We start from the raw sequence: 20,714 nt of genomic DNA on the forward strand, positions 1-20,714 counted from the left end.
CTTTTTAGGTCTGGATAGACTATTTTTTTCTAATGAAATATAGTCTAATTAAATATTTTAATATTTTAGTGTTCATAAAAATTAAATATGTATAATATTTTAATACTTACAACAATAATTTTAACATATTTTATATTGAAATATTCTCAAACATATAATGTTAGAATATATTGCATATTCTATTTTTACGAACACAATATTAGAATATTTCAATAAAAAAATTTGATCTTACGGTCTCGCAAAATTATGTCCGTCTCAAATGAACTCTTATATATATATATATATATATATATATATATATATATATATATATATATATATATGTATGTATGGAAAAATTCAATAAAAAATCATTATTATTCAAGGAACCAAGGGAAAAAATCCAAAACATCAGAATTTGAAGCGGTCAACGACCTAAAAATGGTTGTAGATATGTATATTGGGCGCACATGCACCAGATTATACAAAAAAATTCACTTCCTTCTTTTAGTTTTATTTTTTTAGGCCATGCTTTTTGTCGAAAAAAAAAACGAATATACAATTGTTCATGACTTTTCGTCATTTTTAAATAGAGATCTATATTGATATATAAAAAACGATTTCTTTTTTTTAAAGCAAAACCTACTTTATTTTTTTTAAGTTAAGGTCTATTTTTGAAGGAGAGTATTTCGGCTAAAAAGCTTGCCGGGGTGCCCGTTTATTCCACTTTATTCCGATTCAGGAGAGTATTTCGGCTGAAAAGCTGGCCGACATCTATATCAGGGAGGTGGTGGTGCGGCACGGGGTGCCAGTGTCGGTGATTTCGGACAGGGATGTTCGGTTCACTTCCAGGTTTTGGAAGAAATTCCACGATGAGCTGGGTACTCGTCTACATTTTAGCACCGCCTTTCACCCTCATACGGATGGTCAGGGCGAGCGGACCATCCAGACTCTGGAGGATATGCTGCGAGCATGCGTGTTAGACTTTGGAGGTAGTTGGGATACCTACCTTCCTTTGGCAGAGTTCTCCTATAACAATAGTTACCATGCGAGTATCGATCGTCCTCCCTTTGAGATGTTATACAGGAGGAAGTGTAGGGGCCTAATATGCTGGGGCGAGGTTGGTCAGAGGGTCATGGGGAGCGCCGATGTAGTGCTCAAGACGATAGAAAGTATTCAGCAGGTCAGGAGCAGGCTTCAGACTGCTCAGAGTCGGTAGAAAAGCTATGCCGATAAGCGTCGATCAGACCTGAAGTTCTAGGTCGGGGATATGGTTCTCCTGAAGGTGTCGCCATGGAAGAACGTTATCTGATTCAGGAAACGGGGCAAATTGGGCCCCAAGTACATTGGACCGTTCAGGGTTATAGCCCGGGTGGGCAAGGTGGCGTATAGGCTGGATCTGCCAGCCGAACTCAGTCATATCCACAACACTTTCCACGTTTCCCAGCTGTAAAAGTGCCTGGTGGACGACTCGGCAGTGGTGCCCTTGGAAGAGATTCAGGTTGATGGCAACCTGAACTACGTTGAGCGACCTGTGGCGATCCTCGACCAGAAGTCAAAGGATATGAGGAACAAGAGAGTGGAACTCGTGAAGGTGCAATGACAGCATTGGAAGGGCTCGGAATGGACTTGGGAGCCGGTGGACGATATGATGGAACACTACCCAGAGCTGTTTCAGGAACGAGCAGCAGACTTCGAGGACGAAGTCTAAAATAAGTTGGGGAGATTTGTAGCACCTGTTTCTTGGTATGTATTTCTTTTTATTTTTATCTAAGTATTTTGCATTTTTGGCCTTGGACTCGGCGAGTTGAAGGACCAACTCGCCAAGTAGAAGCGGGATGGGACGCGGGATTTAAGCGATGGACTCGATGAGTCGGGTCCCGGACTCGACGAGTAGACTCTGTCTAGAAAAAAACCGTAATCCGAGGGTTTGCACCCTATTTAAACAAATGTTATGTCGGCCACTGTAACGCCTGTGTTTCCGGGCTTGCCATTTTTAGCAATGTAATAGTCTAGGTTAACCTTTGTAACCCGTTTTGAAATAATAGAAGTATATTATTTGAGTATTATGTGTTTTGTGCTTAATTGCTTAATTATGTGGTTTGATTAATTAAGAATAAAAATAAGCGTCAAAATTTAAGTGTAAAATAAACTTGATATCTTTGGTTGATGTTGTAGTAGTTGAAACGAGGTTTCCGAATATATATAGAACGCCCAAATCTGACTTCGTATGAAGAAATTATGATTTATCGAAGTTTTGGCTTAGCGGTGTGCAGCCCGAAATACTCTATTTGAGATCGAGCGGTTTTTAGTCGAATCGATCTAAACGAGAATCTAAGATCTCGTTGTTGGTATCGAAGCGATGAAAAGTTAGGCGAGAACGGACGTCAAACGAAGAAGTTATGAATTTATAACGAAGTTTTTCTGTCCCGGCCTATTAAAAATAAATAATAAAAATAAATTTAAAATTAGCCAACGGAGTCTAAACGAAAGTTATAGAGCGTAGTCTCACCTTCGCATGGATATAAAGAACCTCGAAAACGGAGTTCGTATGAAGAAGTTATGAATTTCCGAAGTTTATTAAATAATTTGTATTTAAATTTAATCTTTAATTCGGATGATTATCTGAAGGAGTCACCGATTTGATCCGAAGTACGCCCCGCATACACCGAGGGATGTCGACACTCACACTCGAGCACTTCGGATACGTAAGAAGTGACGATTTCGGAGCAGTACGCCCCGCGTACTCCGAGGCTCCAGCCTCCTATAAATAGGATGCGAGGGCAGCCGAGTTCTTTTGCTTTTTTCTCTCTTCTCTCTCCCGTTTTGCATTGATTTGCGTGCCAGAAATACCCCGAAGCCCAGGTATTATTCCCGAGTCCCGAAGCAAGTCCCGAGATCCCGAAGATCCCGAGAAGTGCGGTTCCCGAGCCGAAGCTCTGCCCGAGAGAAGTTCGATTTTTGTGAAGATCTTCCAGATCTGCTGAGAATTACTACTTCTGCAAGTCGTAGTGCTGTCCGATCATCTTCTGATCAAGTGAGTGTATACTACCTTTCATAAACACGATAATAATACAAGTATGGTTTGAGTGTATTAAGTATATTGTTGTTTATATGTGTGAATGTGTATTCACTTTCTTCTATCTCATAGATATGATTTATTCTCTATGAAATACGTGTTATGTGTGTGTGTGTCTCATCTGTTATGTGGAATATGTATTGATTAAAGCATGCTATACAGGTTTTTAAACTATGTATAAAAATGTATATTTTTATCTACTAATATGTTGGGTAGAACATGGGTAGATAGTTGGTGTGTAATAAACAGATGAGAGGCCTCGTTGTTGTTTGATTTAGTCATCTAGCGGAGTTTAGATGACGACCACGGACTTTTCTAGATAGTCTTGTGGAAACATTAGCAGGTTCGCCACCTGTAGGTGTTAATGAACTTGGGTGTTCATTCGCTGTACTCCATCCCCCTCATGGTTGCCTTATTTGACTTATATTGCTGAGGAACCCCCGAAGCATGTGTTGTCGCCCCGATGAAATATTCTTAGACTAGGTCCCTTATGTTAGTTGTTTTAGGGACATAAAGTGAGAATAACGGGAGTGGGTAATTGGGAAATTGTTGGTTGGTGAAAATTAAATATGATTATTTATTGTGGGTTGAAAACCCTATATGCTCACCAGGCTCCCAAGCCTGACCCACTCAGTTTTATTTGTATTACAGGAAGTGGCGCGAGGGCATAAGATAGACGAACCAACAAGTTGTTTTGTTTACAAGTCTGTATATGTATATATTTTTTGAATGACTTGTAATGTTATCGTTTATGCTTATTGGTCTGTATCGGAACATGACACCCCGAGTTTTGATTATATAATGAAAAATACATTTCTTTTATGAAATGCTTTGGTAAACATTGTTTTATCATGTTTTGTTTTTGGGAACAAATTCCGCAACTCTTTCAAATCAAAAGGATTTACTCTGAAATTATTTTAAAAGCATAAATGAAAATCGGTCTTTTCTGGCCGAGATTTTGGGGATGTCACAGTTGGTATCAGAGCATTAGTTTAAGCGAACTAGGAATTTGTAGGATTTCTAGACTTAAACTTAGAATGCTAAGTGAAGTTTTGAGATGTGTGTTTGTTATGTTTTAGACACGAGCACTGGTTTATTTTAGGAAAGTTGCCTAAAATGCTTTTATGTGCTAAATGTTGTATGTTGCCACATATGATATTATTTGTTCGGATCTATGGTCTGTTGCCGACCGGATCTAGAAACTTTATGTGTGTAGGATTCTAAGTGTACGTCTACGATATTAGAACTAGCATGTAAACATTTCAGAGTGATAAGGATGATTTGAATATCTATCGTGATTGAGGATCTAATTTCACCTTATTCGGTGTGTAGATCAAAATGGTGAGAACAAGAAGTGGAGTTGGAAATGCTGACGAAAACAGGAATCAACCACCAGTGATTGAACGAATACCTGTCGTAGCAGCAACACCTGAGCCAATAACCATGGATGGTGTGCAAATGATGATTCAGACGATGTTGGATCGTCAGATGGATAAAAATAGATGGTTGCTTCAACAGAATCGTGAAGAACTGTCAATTCGTGTGGAAGAGCCTGAATTAAATGAAGGGCACTCGGAAGGTGGAAACTTCAGTGGGTTTGTGGGTCAAGCCAACCCACCGATAGTTAGGCAAAACAACCATGATGGAAGGAATGATGGAATGGGATGCAAGTACAAAGACTTTCTAACTTGCAAACCATCGACCTTCAATGGAAAGGAGGATCCGATTGGGGTTATGGATTGGATCTCCGAAATGGAGTTAGCCTTCATGACTTGTGGCTGCAGAGGCAAGTTGCAGACTATCTATGCAGTGTGTCAGTTCCGAGGTGGAGCCGTTCGTTGGTGGAATACTCTAGGGAAGACGTTAAGCCCTAATAAGCCACTACAATTGACATGGGCAGAGTTCTTGGTGCAGTTCAAGCGCAAGTTCTGCTCGGCTCAAAATCTGTTGGAACTAGAGAACAAGTTTCTGACATTGACGAAAGGCAGCATGTCAGTTGATGAATACACCAATAACTTCACCGATAAGATGGAGTTTGCCTTGCGTATCGTCCCAGATGAGTTGACAAACGTGGACAGGTATGCGAAGGGACTCCCATGGGAGTATGAGGTGCCAGTACGTCAGGCACATACTCTAGAGGCAGCTATCTGGGCTGCCAAGTCTGTTGAGAACATGATAAAGGGAAGAACCACCGACAAGGTTGAGGTTGGTGAGAAGAGAAAGTTTGAGGGAACATTTGGTTCCGTTAAGAAAAGCAAATTTTCGAAATCTGATTCGAAAAAGTTTGGAGGAAAAGGAGGCGAAGTGAAGTGGTGTGATAAGTGTAAGAAGAAGCACTTTGGGAAATGTAGCGAGGATGTAACCTGCTACAAGTGTGGAAAGGTTGGAAATTTTGCCAATGAGTGTCCGAACAACAAAAGGATGTGTTTTGGTTGTAATGAAGAGGGGCATATTTTGAAAGACTGTCCGAAGAAGAAGGAGGCAGCAAAGCCCAACATTCCACCAAAGCCGAAGGCGAGAGCCTTCCAGATGACAATTGAGGCCGCGAAAGATGAAGCTGATGTCGCTTCAGGTACCTTTCTCGTAAACGAATTACCTGCTCAAATTTTGTTTGATTCTGGAGCCAACTACTCCTTTATTTCGCATGAGTTTGGTAGAAAACTAGCTTTGCCTGTTAATAGACTAGATAATTCTTTATTAGTCGAAGTTGCTAGTGGAAAGTTTGTACCTGTTAGCCATCGTATGAAAGACGTCTTAATCGACCTTAATGGGAATAAGTTTCACGAGGAATTATTGCCTATCGAACTAAATGGTTTCGACATCGTGTTGGGAATGGATTGGTTTAGCGCCAATGATGCCGAAATTTTGTGCAAGAAGAAGATAGTTAAAGTAAACCCGCCTGGGAAGGATTCATTTATGGTGTACGGGGACAAACGACGAGTAAATTCTGGGATCATTTCTCTAATGAAAGCCAGAAAGTGTTTGACCAAGGGATGTACATCATATTTAGCATTCGTGATTGATGCTAAGAAGGAAAAGAAGATGATGCAGAATATTCCAGTGGTGTGTGATTATCCGGAAGTATTTCCTGAAGATCTTCCTGGATTACCACCTGATAGACAAGTGGAGTTCAGAATAGACTTGCTACCAGCAACCACGCCAATAGCAAAAGCACCTTACCGATTAGCACCGACGGAGATGAAGGAGCTGATGATGCAACTTCAGGAGTTATTGGACAAAGGTTTCATTCGACCTAGTTCATCGCCCTGGGGAGCTCCGGTATTATTTGTGAAGAAGAAAGATGGAAGTATGAGAATGTGCATTGATTACAGAGAGCTGAATAAGGCAACAATAAAGAATAGATATCCGTTGCCGAGGATTGATGACCTATTTGATCAATTGCAAGGTTCGAGCTATTTCTCGAAGATCGATCTTAGGTCAGGATATCATCGGCTAAAAGTAAGAGAGCAAGATATCGAGAAGACTGCATTCAGAACTAGATATGGACACTACGAGTTCTTGGTTATGTCGTTTGGACTAACCAATGCTCCAACAATGTTTATGGATTTGATGAATAGGGTTTGTAATCCGTTCCTTGATAAATCTGTGATAGTGTTCATAGACGACATTCTGATTTACTCGAAAAGCCAAGAGGAGCATGGCAGACACTTGCGAGAAGTGTTAGAAGTCTTGAAGAAGGAGAAGCTGTATGCAAAGTTCTCTAAGTGTGATTTTTGGATTCGTGAAGTCCAATTCTTGGGTCACGTGGTCAACCAAGAAGGGATAATGGTTGATCCAGCGAAGATCAAAGCTGTAATGAAGTGGGAACCACCGAAAAGTCCCACGGAGATCCGAAGCTTTTTAGGATTAGCCGGATATTACCGAAGGTTTATCCAAGGCTTTTCTTCGATTGCTACTCCATTAACAACTTTGACCCACAAAGGAGCCACTTATGCTTGGAGTGATAAGCATAAAGAAGCCTTCGAGAAGCTAAAGAAGAAGCTATGCGAGGCACCGATACTTTCTTTACCCGATGGAGTTGAAGACTTCGCTGTTTATAGCGATGCGTCTGGTGTTGGATTGGGTTGTGTTTTGACCCAAAGAGAAAAGGTGATAGCATATGCGTCTCGACAGCTGAAAGAGCATGAAAAGAATTACCCGACTCATGATCTGGAGTTGGCAGCGGTAGTTTTCGCTCTGAAAATATGGAGGCATTACCTCTATGGCACGAAGTGCAAACTTTTCACTGATCATAAGAGTCTCCAATATCTCTTTAATCAGAAAGAATTGAATATGAGGCAACGACGCTGGCTAGAATTACTTAAAGACTACGACTGCGAGATACTTTACCATCCCGGTAAAGCTAATGTTGTTGCTGATGCTCTCAGTCGGAAAGTCAATCTTGAAAGGAAAAGGCTAAGAGTGTTGAGAATTAAAGTTGTCTCGACCATTGGAAAGTATAAAGAAAGCTCAAAGCGAAGCTTCTGAAAAGAATGACCGAAAGGAGGAACGTTTGGGCAAAACGTTGGTGTTCGGTGTAAACAATCATGGACTGAAGGTGTTCCAAGATCGGATTTGGATACCTAAGACAGGAGGAGTCAGAGATCTTCTGATGGAAGAAGCTCACAAGACCATGTACTCGATTCATCCCGGTAGCACTAAAATGTATAGGGACCTGAAACCCTACTACTGGTGGCCGACGATGAAGCTTGATGTTGCAAAGTATGTAGCCGAGTGTGTGACTTGTGCGAGAGTCAAGACACAACATCAGAAACCATTTGGGAGTTTAGAGCCTTTACCTGTGCCTATGGGTAAGTGGGAAGACATTGCTATGGATTTTGTCACTAAACTGCCTAGAACAAAGAATGGTCACGACATGATTTGGGTGGTCGTTGATCGATTCACTAAGAGTGCGCATTTCATAGCAGCCAAGGAGAAATGGTCTATGGAGAAGCTTGCGAATTCTTACGTGAAGGAAATTGTGAGGCTTCACGGTGTTCCATTAACGATTGTGTCGGATCGTGATAGCCGTTTCACCTCGAGGTTTTGGAAAAGTCTACAAGAGGAAATGGGTACCAAGTTATGTTTAAGTATAGCTTACCATCCGCAGACTGATGGTCAGAGTGAAAGAACAATACAAACACTTGAAGATATGCTGAGAGCATGTACCTTGGAATTCCTAGGTAACTGGGATGAACATTTACCATTGGTAGAATTTTCCTATAATAATAGTTTCCACTCGAGCATAAAGATGGCACCTTATCAAGCTTTGTACGGACAGAAGTGTCGTACGCCGTCTTGTTGGCTTGAGGCTGGAGAAAAGCAGTTTATGGGTCCCGAAATGGTCTATCAAACCGCTGAAAAGTTGAAAGTAATTAGAGAAAGAATGTTAGCAGCTCAAGATCGTCAAAAGAGCTATGCTGGCAAGAAGCGAAGACCGATGACCTTCGAAGTTGGAGATTCGGTTTGCTTAAAGTTTAGCCGTGGAAGGGACTTATAAGATTTGGTAAAAGGGGAAAGTTGAGTCCAAGGTTTATTGGACCATTTAAAGTTCTTCAGAGAATTGGGAACCAAGCTTACAAGCTCGAATTACCCGAAGAACTGAATGGAATTCACAACACTTTTCATGTGTGTTATTTGAGGAAGTTCACGGGAGAAGTTCCCGACATAATTCCAATTTCTGAATTGAGAATTGATGAGAACAAAAGGTTGATTGAAGAATCAGAGGCAATTGTTGACCGAAAGACTAAGAAGTTGCGACACAAAATGGTGTGGTTAGTGCTTGTCCGATGGAAACACATGAATGGGCCGAATCTCACCTGGGAGACGGAGATCGAGTGACATGTTGAGTCGCTATCCGCATTTGTTTGTTGATGTGTGATTCCGGGGACGGAATCATTCTAAGGTGGAGCGAATTGTAACGCCTGTGTTTCCGGGCTTGCCATTTTTAGCAATGTAATAGTCTAGGTTAACCTTTGTAACCCGTTTTGAAATAATAGAAGTATATTATTTGAGTATTATGTGTTTTGTGCTTAATTGCTTAATTATGTGGTTTGATTAATTAAGAATAAAAATAAGCGTCAAAATTTAAGTGTAAAATAAACTTGATATCTTTGGTTGATGTTGTAGTAGTTGAAACGAGGTTTCCGAATATATATAGAACGCCCAAATCTGACTTCGTATGAAGAAATTATGATTTATCGAAGTTTCGGCTTAGCGGTGTGCAGCCCGAAATACTCGATTTGAGATCGAGCGGTTTTTAGTCGAATCGATCTAAACGAGAATCTAAGATCTCGTTGTTGGTATCGAAGCGATGAAAAGTTAGGCGAGAACGGACGTCAAACGAAGAAGTTATGAATTTATAACGAAGTTTTTCTGTCCCGGCCTATTAAAAATAAATAATAAAAATAAATTTAAAATTAGCCAACGGAGTCTAAACGAAAGTTATAGAGCGTAGTCTCACCTTCGCATGGATATAAAGAACCTCGAAAACGGAGTTCGTATGAAGAAGTTATGAATTTCCGAAGTTTATTAAATAATTTGTATTTAAATTTAATCTTTAATTCGGATGATTATCTGAAGGAGTCACCGATTTGATCCGAAGTACGCCCTGCGTACACCGAGGGATGTCGACACTCACACTCGAGCACTTCGGATACGTAAGAAGTGACGATTTCGGAGCAGTACGCCCCGCGTACTCCGAGGCTCCAGCCTCCTATAAATAGGATGCGAGGGCAGCCGAGTTCTTTTGCTCTTTTCTCTCTTCTCTCTCCCGTTTTGCATTGATTTGCGTGCCAGAAATACCCCGAAGCCCAGGTATTATTCCCGAGTCCCGAAGCAAGTCCCGAGATCCCGAAGATCCCGAGAAGTGCGGTTCCCGAGCCGAAGCTCTGCCCGCGAGAAGTTCGATTTTTGTGAAGATTTTCCAGATCTGCTGAGAATTACTACTTCTGCAAGTCGTAGTGCTGTCCGATCATCTTCTGATTAAGTGAGTGTATACAACCTTTCATAAACACGATAATAATACAAGTATGGTTTGAGTGTATTAAGTATATTGTTGTTTATATGTGTGAATGTGTATTCACTTTCTTCTATCTCATAGATATGATTTATGCTCTATGAAATACGTGTTATGTGTGTGTGTGCCTCATCTGTTATGTGGAATATGTATTGATTAAAGCATGCTATACAGGTTTTTAAACTATGTATAAAAATGTATATTTTTATCTACTAATATGTTGGGTAGAACATGGGTAGATAGTTGGTGTGTAATAAACAGATGAGAGGCCTCGTTGTTGTTTGATTTAGTCATCTAGCGGAGTTTAGATGACGACCACGGACTTTTCTAGATAGTCTTGTGGAAACATTAGCAGGTTCGCCACCTGTAGGTGTTAATGAACTTGGGTGTTCATTCGCTGTAATCCATCCCCCTCATGGTTGCCTTATTTGACTTATATTGCTGAGGAACCCCCGAAGCATGTGTTGTCGCCCCGATGAAATATTCTTAGACTAGGTCCCTTATGTTAGTTGTTTTAGGGACATAAAGTGAGAATAACGGGAATGGGTAATTGGGAAATTGTTGGTTGGTGAAAATTAAATATGATTATTTATTGTGGGTTGAAAACCCTATATGCTCACCAGGCTCCCAAGCCTGACCCACTCAGTTTTATTTGTATTACAGGAAGTGGCGCGAGGGCATAAGATGGATGAACCATCAAGTTGTTTTGTTTACAAGTCTGTATATGTATATATTTGTTGAATGACTTGTAATGTTATCGTTTATGCTTATTGGTCTGTATCGGAACATGACACCCCGAGTTTTGATTATATAATGAAAAATACATTTCTTTTATGAAATGCTTTGGTAAACATTGTTTTATCATGTTTTGTTTTTGGGAACAAATTTCGCAACTCTTTCAAATCAAAAGGATTTACTCTGAAATTATTTTAAAAGCATAAATGAAAATCGGTCTTTTCTGGCCGAGATTTTGGGGATGTCACAGCCACAACGTCCCTTATGCTCCCATAACACCTCTCATTGAAACCCTAGCCGTTATTGAAGCAATCTAAGCCTTATTGGTGGATTTTGGTACTTGTAGTCTTAAGAAGGAAGGAGAAAAGCTTGAGGAAGCAAGTAAAGACCAAGCGAACCCGAGTTTGGGCACCTTCTATAGTTCATTGAAGGTAAAAAGCTGTAACCTTACTCTTTCATTTGTTAGATCCCTTTTTGGGGAGATTTAGTGCTTTTATAAGCCATTTTTGATGGCCAACCATGATTGCAAACATGGTTGGGGGTTAGAGCTTCTGAATCACGTCATTAAGGGGGTCACAAGGCAGTTGGGGACTGCTTTTGCACCCATGAAAGGTCCCATGTATCATAAGAGCTTGTTTTATGTTTTTTTGAGCTCAAAGTCCCATCCAAGCACGTAAAGTGTGTAACTTTATGTGATAGATAGATAGTAGAAGCCTGGATCTACCTTTTGATCAAAGGTTGTACATCATAAATCGAGGATTTAGAGTGTGGACGTGACCGACTCGGCGAGTCCATTCCTGGGACTCGACGGGTCCAAGGTTTTGAGTCCCATATCTGTTGAATGCCAAAAGAACTCAGTGGAGTGTTAGAAGGGTTGTAACCAGACAGAAAGAGTGACCCAACGCATTGGACATAATTTTAGACCTGGAGTTCATGGGACTCGACAAGTACTAGAATAGACTCAGCGAGTTCAAGGCAATCTCCTCAATATCGGAGATGAACTCGACGAGTTGTTCATACAACTCGGCGAGTCGAGGACAAGACTTGTTACTCAGATGAAGGTGGACTCGACGAGTGTTCATACAACTCGGCGAGTCGGATGAGGTTCATACGATGTTCATATGAGAGAGGAACTCGTCGAGTCGATGCCAAAATCGACGAGTCGAGTCATGGATAAGGACAATTAAAGGGTTAGGGACTTGACGAGTTGACGGCCCAACTCGGCGAGTCAGGTCAACTTGAAGTTGAATATGATTGGACTTGGACTAACCTTGTTTAGGGTTGCACGAGCTGTGTGTTGACTTGAAGACTGTCATGTAGGAATCGAGGAGTCGAAAGGAGTCGACTTGTTTGCCGAGGATAATTCAAACACTGCACAACATTGAGGTGAGTTACCTTCCAGTAGGGGTGGGTCTAAGGCCACAATGCCGGCCCACCAAAAAGGGGTATTTAGAAGATGATTGTCTTTGTGATAATTATCTTGGTTTGGTTATGTGTTTTGGTCATGAGATTTAACTGTATGGCATGTTATGTGTGTAGTAGGGATTAGTTTCCCTGACAGTGGTCCTTAGGACATAAGGGTAGGTCAGTACCCGGATATGCCTGACTATATGCTTATATCTGTTGTTGCATGCTAGTGGTAGGGGTGAAATAGTTCCCATTTACTGGTTGAAAGATACCGTTGACAGTTACCAGTTGAAAGATACCGATGGCAGTTGCCGGTTGAAAGATACCGATGCTGGTTACCGGTTGAAAGATACCGATGAAGGTTACCGGTTGAAAGATACCGACGATATTGTATGGTATGTGGTATGATGGGGGAACTCACACTACAAGAAAAAGACCCTTTTATGATGCGCAAATCACGACACTCGTTGATTTATGTTACGCAAAAGAGAGTGACATTAAAAAAGTGCCATCTCTTCAAAAATTTTAAGGATTTATGTCACGCATTATTGTGTGCCCTTGAATTAGTGTCTCTAGAAAAGAAATTAAAAACACGGAGGGCGCTTTATTTTAAAGGCGCGTTCTCTATACCTGTCGCTTTATAATTTTAATGAAACGCGCGTTTAGTAGAGGGGGAAACAAAATCCCCAAAATTTTGAAAACCCGTCTTCTAACTTCTTTCTATCTTTCATCTTCGCAATCTACTCTCCCCTTCTCTCTTCTCTCTGATCCACTTCTCCGCCACTCCTTAATACCTTGTAGGAATCTAAAAACTAGAAAACCTCGTCCTCACAAAGTCTTGGAAGCTAGGGTTTTTTTAATCCCTCAAAGGACGACCCACATCCTCCATAGATCGATCTCTATTGCTTCATTTCTCACAAGATATCGAACACTTTACATTCATAGGGCCACAAAATCGACTATTGCTTGTACTAGGGTTTCGAGTTCGTGTCACATAACCCTCCCTCAAGCTGTTCTCCCCGTTCAATCGATTCACTGGTTTTGCTCGACTCCCGCTCACGCCGACCATCGATGTTCAATCGTCAACAATCGCCACAACTATAAGTCTTTATCAAAGGTTTAATCGATGGTTCATCTGTTATGTAAGTCTTTATCGATGTTCAATCGTCGCTCACGCCGACCATCGATGTTCAATAGATTTATGTGTAGTCAGAGAGAGAGACTGAGTAAGTCTTACATATTGTTTTCTCTCTGGAGTTCCATTTTGGTTTACAACTAAAAAGAAATTAACAATATGATATTTTCATTATTGTTAGGTTTGTGCACAGAAATGAAGAAGATATGCGTAGCTGTGAAAGTATAAGAAAGACATAACCTCTCGTTCCCAGGATTTCAATGCATGGTACCTCGATGTCATTTCCTAGGCTGAGCTCGCTGGAACGGCCCTGTTCGTGGTACCATGCTTATTCGACCATACGATTATTCCATTTGGGAAGCGATTCAGGTAGGTCTTTGTTTGTTTTGAGACGAACTTGTTAAGCTCTAGCCGTTCGCTTTTGATTTTTTTACCTTCTTCCAAATTTAACCTAGATTTTCTCAAAGCCATCTGCGAATCTCCTTTTGGGCTTTCTTCATTAGCATGTTTCGAGTTTCAACTACAGTCAACTCTCTGGTTCTATTCCAAATTTTATATGCCAGATCAGTCTCAAAACCATTTGTTCTTATCCCATTCCTAGATGTATTATTTCTTGAGTACATTTGATATGGGGTGTTAAAAGAAGAAGGTTGTTGCTACTTGATGTCACTGTCATCTGCTTTTCTATTTTTTGAGAGGTTTCCCATGGACAAATCTTCACGCTCTCTTTTCAATCTCTCATTCACGCTCTCTTTATATACCACATCTGTGTTTATGTTGCTTGATGAATGATATTTCTTAATTGAATCCAGATGTTGTTGATGTTGGTGTGCAACCGATTTCTTAAAAGTAACAGGTGGTGCACTCTCTGTAGCCAAAAAAGGCTCCTGAAAATTAGGACATAGGAGTGTTTGATTCAGGTATACTTTTAGGTATTCATACTGCATCCTGCATCCATGGCAAACAATCCAAAAAGTAGTGGTGGAGCTGTGTGACTTTTGTACTTTTGAAGCTGCACGCTTTGCAAAACTGTTTACACCAACACCAGGGGAACCTGATGGAACTTTCCTCCTTTGGTTATAGGTTAATCTTTTAGACTTGTCATACAACAAACTCCATGCTTCGGAAATAAGTTTAAATGCTCCATCTGCACCAACCGATTTGTTTTTATCACGGTGCACCGAGTATCCCATACCAATCGAGTTCACCATTTACCTTGTTTTCTGCAGATATATACACATCAACAATGGTGGACATCTGAGAGATGCCATCAAGATCGGGACAAAGGGTTTGGGCCTTTACTGTATATTTCTTGGAAGCAGCAAAATCTTTATCAGCCAATTTCTTCTCAGCGAGTCTTTTTGCCCTAATGGCCTCATCCCTCTTGCATTCCATGGCCGATCCTCAATGTTTCACCTGTCTTTATCTCCTCAAGTAAGGGTGCAAAAGGGCTACAACACAACAAGTACTAAAGGCTGAGACTTGAGGGCTTTCCTTTGGTATACAGGTGGTTGTCACAACCAGTCGACATACCTACTAAAGAGCTAAATTAGGGAAAGTGATTTTTGTGTATGTAAATTGGAAATCACCAAATTGGTTATGATAACAACAGACCTCAATATTATCTCATACATGCATTTATTGTCTAGAACACATTCTAATATCAATATTATCTCCTATATTAGGTATGGAAGTAGCTAGTAACTGAAAAATCAGGATTCGGGTACTACCATAAGAACTTATAATCTTTTCTGCTCACCAAGTCTTTTTTTTTTATTTTAAATTATTGCACAGCCTGTTCAATGTGGATGTGTTGTTTCAAAGCATCTTCACGAATGTATTGATTTGGGAGGAATATCATGTATAAAATGCATAAGAGCAAGGGGAACACAAGCCCTAACACCAATGCATGTAATAAGTTATCTATTTCAATCTTTTTTTCTAATCATTTGCTAATCAATTCCTTTTTCAAATCAATTATATCTACTAATGCAGAGCAACCCAACCGAAATTCCTAATGGCTTCATTCCATTTTCCGCGTCTTGGCATTCATCTGTGATTGGTAATCGAAAAAATGAGAATGCCATGGTAATGAGCTTCATTTACAGGTGAATTTTGATCTTACTAAATCTCTGTTATTAAGTGACATTACTCCCCTTTTGATTAGATGACGTGTGTGTCTTTACCAGATTGTGAATTTATTTTATAACATGATTGCACGAAGGAAACCTCTCAAGAACTCTGCTGATGATTATCCAAAAATTGTTGACCTACTTTGTCGGTTTGCCATTCATCATAAAAACATGAGCTTCTCCTGCAGAAAGGTGAGTAGTTTAACTAATTGTTTTGCATCTGAAACTAATAATTGTTTTGTTCCATAATTTTTGGAGGCATACTGCATAAATTTTTTAATATTGGTTTTAATGTCTTGTACATATCCACTATCCAATTCTTAGCATGGAGCTGGTGCAGCCGATGTTCACTCAGTTGCTATGTCTACAAGGCTGGATGCAATCAGATCTGGGTATGGAGTCTCAGTTGCTCGTAGTCAGATGAAGATAGAGGCTTCAGATGCTAATCCATCTACTTCAGTTTTTGAAATGGTTGGCTTTATATCCGACTCTAGTTACTCTACAAAAGAAGACAACCATGGTTCTCTTCATCAATGGTATGTGTTACGTATCTATAAACAAAGCTTTTATGTGTTTGAACAGGCAGTGGATTGCTCTCCTGCCAGTTCAATATCTATAAACAAAGCTTCCTGTGTAAACACATCGACTTCTGGTATGCAACTATACAAGTGTAGTGATGCTCTTCTTTTTACTTTTCACTTGATATATCTCTTCATGTTCTAACTTGTTTTTATATATTTTAAAGGGTCGCAAAAAATACTTGTAAATAAGATGGTGCAGACAGATTCACAGGATCCTTCTGGGAGGATGCATGCTTATTTGCAAGCGAAGCCTTCTAGACCCAATGAAAGAAGTTATGGCTTGAACTCTTTGAGGTAGGAATTTAGGATCTCTCTATTTCCATATAAACAATGGGTAACACTCCTCATGAAGGTGGACCATAGATATTGATCATGCATGCTCTACTTGTTGCAAATAAAGTTGTCTGCCAAGTGCCAAGTAGATTTTATACTATTATTTTTTATATATTTGGATTTTCAGATTTATAACCATACATGTACATCTCCATTAACTTACTGCAGGCCTTCCATCAGACAGAGGAGGAATCCCAAGGAAACTGCTGATCTTACAAGTGTTCAGGAACTTATCGATGAGTTTGAACATGATTATCACTCTGGTATCCTCAATCGCCACATTCATTATGAACTATATATGCATAATCTTGTGTTGTTAATGTCTGATGTGGTTCTTTTTGTTAGGTCTTTTGGACACTGTAAGGAACTTCACGTATGTTGGTATATCTTGCCAATGTTGTAAATTTGAGGTAATATATCTGATCTGTTTCTGCTAACTACTTCATATATCTGTATAGTTAAGCTTGCAAAGTTTCTATAGGTGAGGCACTAAATTCTTCTTTCTTTTTTGTAGCAAAGAGCTCATGTATCAACTGGTTCTGCAATGATTTGGTTACTTCAATGCAATACAATTAAGTGAGCTTGCTCCATTGCAAGAACTAATCATGCTGGCACTGACTGAATAAGATCTAGATTCAGAAGGCATCGAGAATGATGACTTAAAAAGAAAGATTAATGCTCAAGTAAGTCTTTCAGTTTAAGGTCCCTTTGGTTTTAGCATTATGAAACATCAACATACTTTCATTGATTTGTTTATAACATCATCCTACTTTTATTTCCTTAATAAGCAAAAAGGTGAAACTTCAATGCAACAATAGAAAGAAGTGAAAGTATGTAGCTAATTTTAACATTCTCATTTAAATTGCAGGGGTTTATTGTTCTTTCTTGCATGATATCAGTATCAGTAAACTTCAGTACCTTCTTGGTGATTGGAAAAACATCTCTTGTAACTTATCAAGTATTGGGTCATTTAAAAACATGCCTAGTTTTTGGCTTAGGGGTATGTTTTATTACATGATCCATTTAGTTGGAGAAACATTCTTATTTTTGTACTCGTGATGCTCAACCAAAAGTCATTGAACCATTAACATAATTATCTCAGGTAATCATCAATTCCATTCCCTTTCTTATTCCATTCCATTCCTCATATATTGTTATCTGATTGTTTTATATTGTTGAGGACTATTTTTGTTGTTTGATTGTTCACTCCTCATATATTTTTCTCATTTCCTTTGATAAATGTGGAATACGGAGTGAACACTATAAACGAAAATAATCCTCAAAAGTTAGGTGTGTGGAGTTCAGATAAAGATTTGCATGCGCCAAACACGAGGCACCGCCATTGAAACTTTAGGAGCCGAGAACAAAGTTGAATCCACAGAGAAGGTTCAATTACAATTTACAAATCTGCCCTTCTGTTTTCTTAAATATTATCGTATTTGTGAAACTTAACAGCAGTTGTTGGTCTTCCTCTTGGTGATCCATCATTGAAGTGGCCAACTTACATCATGTAATAACATTTTAGGCGAAGATGTAGGTATATATATTTTTTTAATGAATAATGTAATCATATGTATGAATATGAAATAAAGTTTGTTATTTAGTATGTGATAATCATGTATAGGGAGAAAACTTTTATTGATTTGTTTTATCTTTCCATGGATCGATTATTTGTATGACATTAAATTTTATGCAATGGATTGTATTTTTTGTATATGGTATTTTATTTTTTGTTATGAGACATTAAATGCAAATTTAATTTGAAAATTAGTAAATGTATAAATAATATTTTTTTAAACATTTGAAATTACGATACGCAAAAATGTGTGTCATCTTCATTTATGACATGGCCTTTCTTGACAGGGGCTTCCTTGATACGCATTGCGTGTCATAAACACGCACGTCGTAAGGTTACGACACGCAAATGCGTGTCGTCTTCCTTTATGACAGTTCCTTGATACGCATTACGTGTCATAATTGCGCGTCGTAAATGCGTGTCATAAATGCGCGTTGTAAATGCGCGTCATCTATAGACGACGCGCAAAAGCGTGTCGTCTCTCGTTATGACAGGGCCTTCCTTGACACGCATTTGCGTGTCGTCTGAGCGTTTTACAACACGCATTGCGTGTCGTAAAAGGCTGTTTTTCTAGTAGTGTCACTAAGCTTTGTGCTTACGGTTTTGGTTTTAGTTTGAGGTACTTCTTCGTCGAAGGGGAAGGAGCCGACGGTATAGCAGCGCATCACACACACACACATGGTTTCCGCATTGAGTTTCTGGGATTGTACTCTGATTTTCATTACTTTTGATGTCATGGTTTGAGACAAAACATTATGATTTTGTAAGGTGTTGTTTTATTGACAATGTTTTGGTAAAATGTTTATTAAACATATTAATTCAAAAATGAAATTTTCGGGCTTGAATTTTGGGATGTTACACAACTCGTCGAGTGCACGAACCAACTTGGCGAGTTGGATGAGTTTAGCCTTGGACACGTCGAGTCCCTTCATGGACTCGGCGAGTCTGCTGAGCAGACAACAACTAACTTCGATTTTTCAGCCAATTTTGCAAGTATAACAAGAAAACAAGCCTACTCTGATACGACTGTTGGGTTATGAGTATTCTAACATTCCTAAGTGTACATGCAACCCTAAATACCTTGGATCTATGTTTTCTCTATTATACATGCAAATATGAATATTCCAAGGTATTACCCTAACTAGCATACAATCTTTAAGAACTAGTATAACAAAACAAGATAGAATACATACCTTGTTAATGTAGCTTGATTCCATGAAGCTCGAGAGCCTAGTGCCCCAAGTGTGACACCTCAAATGGTTCACACAACATCACCAACACATGGAATAACCATGAGAAGAAGACACTCATGCTCAAATCGGCTAGCCCTCATATATGTATCTCTAGTGCCAATTTCTTGAGTTAAAGGGGGTCCTTATATAGTGTGCAAATTAGGGTTACACAATGTAACCCATGACTTTACCCATTCCTTATGCTCCATGGGTTTAAACCTCCATGGAGTATCCATGGGTCACCACATGGGTTAAACCCAACATAAGGAATCATGGATCATAAGCCCACATATATAAGAATGAATGATTTACGCAAGCAATCCCCATATATTTAATTAGTCTCTTTTGATCACTAAATTAAGTCCAAATTTATTCTTGATTAATACTAATTAAATAACATGATTTCATATTAATATATTAGAACTTATAATATATTAATATGTCACAAATGTTCTCTCCTCACAAACGGTCTATCCAAATGTTCTGATGCCATGCAACCCAAATAGACCATGCCGAGTTAGGTCAAGTACATACCAATTATAGTTATGGACTTAGTATCAAATCATAAATGTTTACAATATGGTTTTCAAAACATGTCAATATATCAGAGTAAAACATCCCAGGCTAAACATAATGATGTGTGTGCTGCAGTCATCCCGAGCTCTTCCCTTTGCTACCGGAAGTACCTGAAACCAATGGCGTAGCCAAGATTTTGTTTTAGGGTATGCAAAATTATTTACAAAATATGAACGGTAGCAAAAGTACTTCAAATGATAACAAAATGTAATAATATATGCGGCAAAATGTACTCTTTTCATATTGAATTTAAATTTTTTAATGTAGCAATTCAGGTTCCTAGTCTTCTATATTTAATAATATATATATATATATATATACACACACACACACACACATATATATATATACACACACACACACACACATATATATATATATATATATATATATATATATATATATAAACTTAAATTTATGTAGGTGGGCCAAGGCCCACTCTTGTACCAATATGGTTACGTCACTGCTTGAAATCAAAACTGAAAACTATAAGCACGAAGCTTAGTGAGTCTCCCCAAACTACCACATACCATACACATAATCACATAATAACATATCATGGGCCTTTCCCGCTTCAACGGGCCCCACCCGACATCGGGCTCCACTCGGCATCATACCGAAATCCGACATCGTGCCTTGCCTAGCATCGGGCCCCGTCCGACATCGAGAAAAGCTTAGTATATTGTAGCACCTAGTTCCTGGTATGTATGACCTATCTAAGTAAGTTACATTTTTAGCCTTGGACTCGGTGAGTTGTAGGCCCGACTCGCCGAGTAAAGTCGGGATATTGAGCACGCTTAAGTTGGCGACTCGACGAGTCCCCGCTGTCTGGATGAAACCCTAATTTCAAGGGTTTCACCCTATTTAAAGCAACCTTATGCGCCCCAATCCCGACTCCTTCACCCTCAGAGCTCCTTATATCGACCTAACC

General features: G+C 39.4%; 1 pseudogene; it reads left to right on the forward strand.

Moving 5' to 3' along the window:
- Positions 1–15,040: 15,040 nt before the first annotated feature.
- On the forward strand, positions 15,041–17,913 carry LOC111917551 (DNA mismatch repair protein MLH1-like; annotated as a pseudogene).
- Positions 17,914–20,714: the final 2,801 nt, after the last annotated feature.

The sequence above is a fragment of the Lactuca sativa genome, chromosome 8 (assembly GCF_002870075.4).
Source record: "Lactuca sativa cultivar Salinas chromosome 8, Lsat_Salinas_v11, whole genome shotgun sequence".
Classification (NCBI taxonomy): Eukaryota; Viridiplantae; Streptophyta; class Magnoliopsida; order Asterales; family Asteraceae; genus Lactuca; species Lactuca sativa.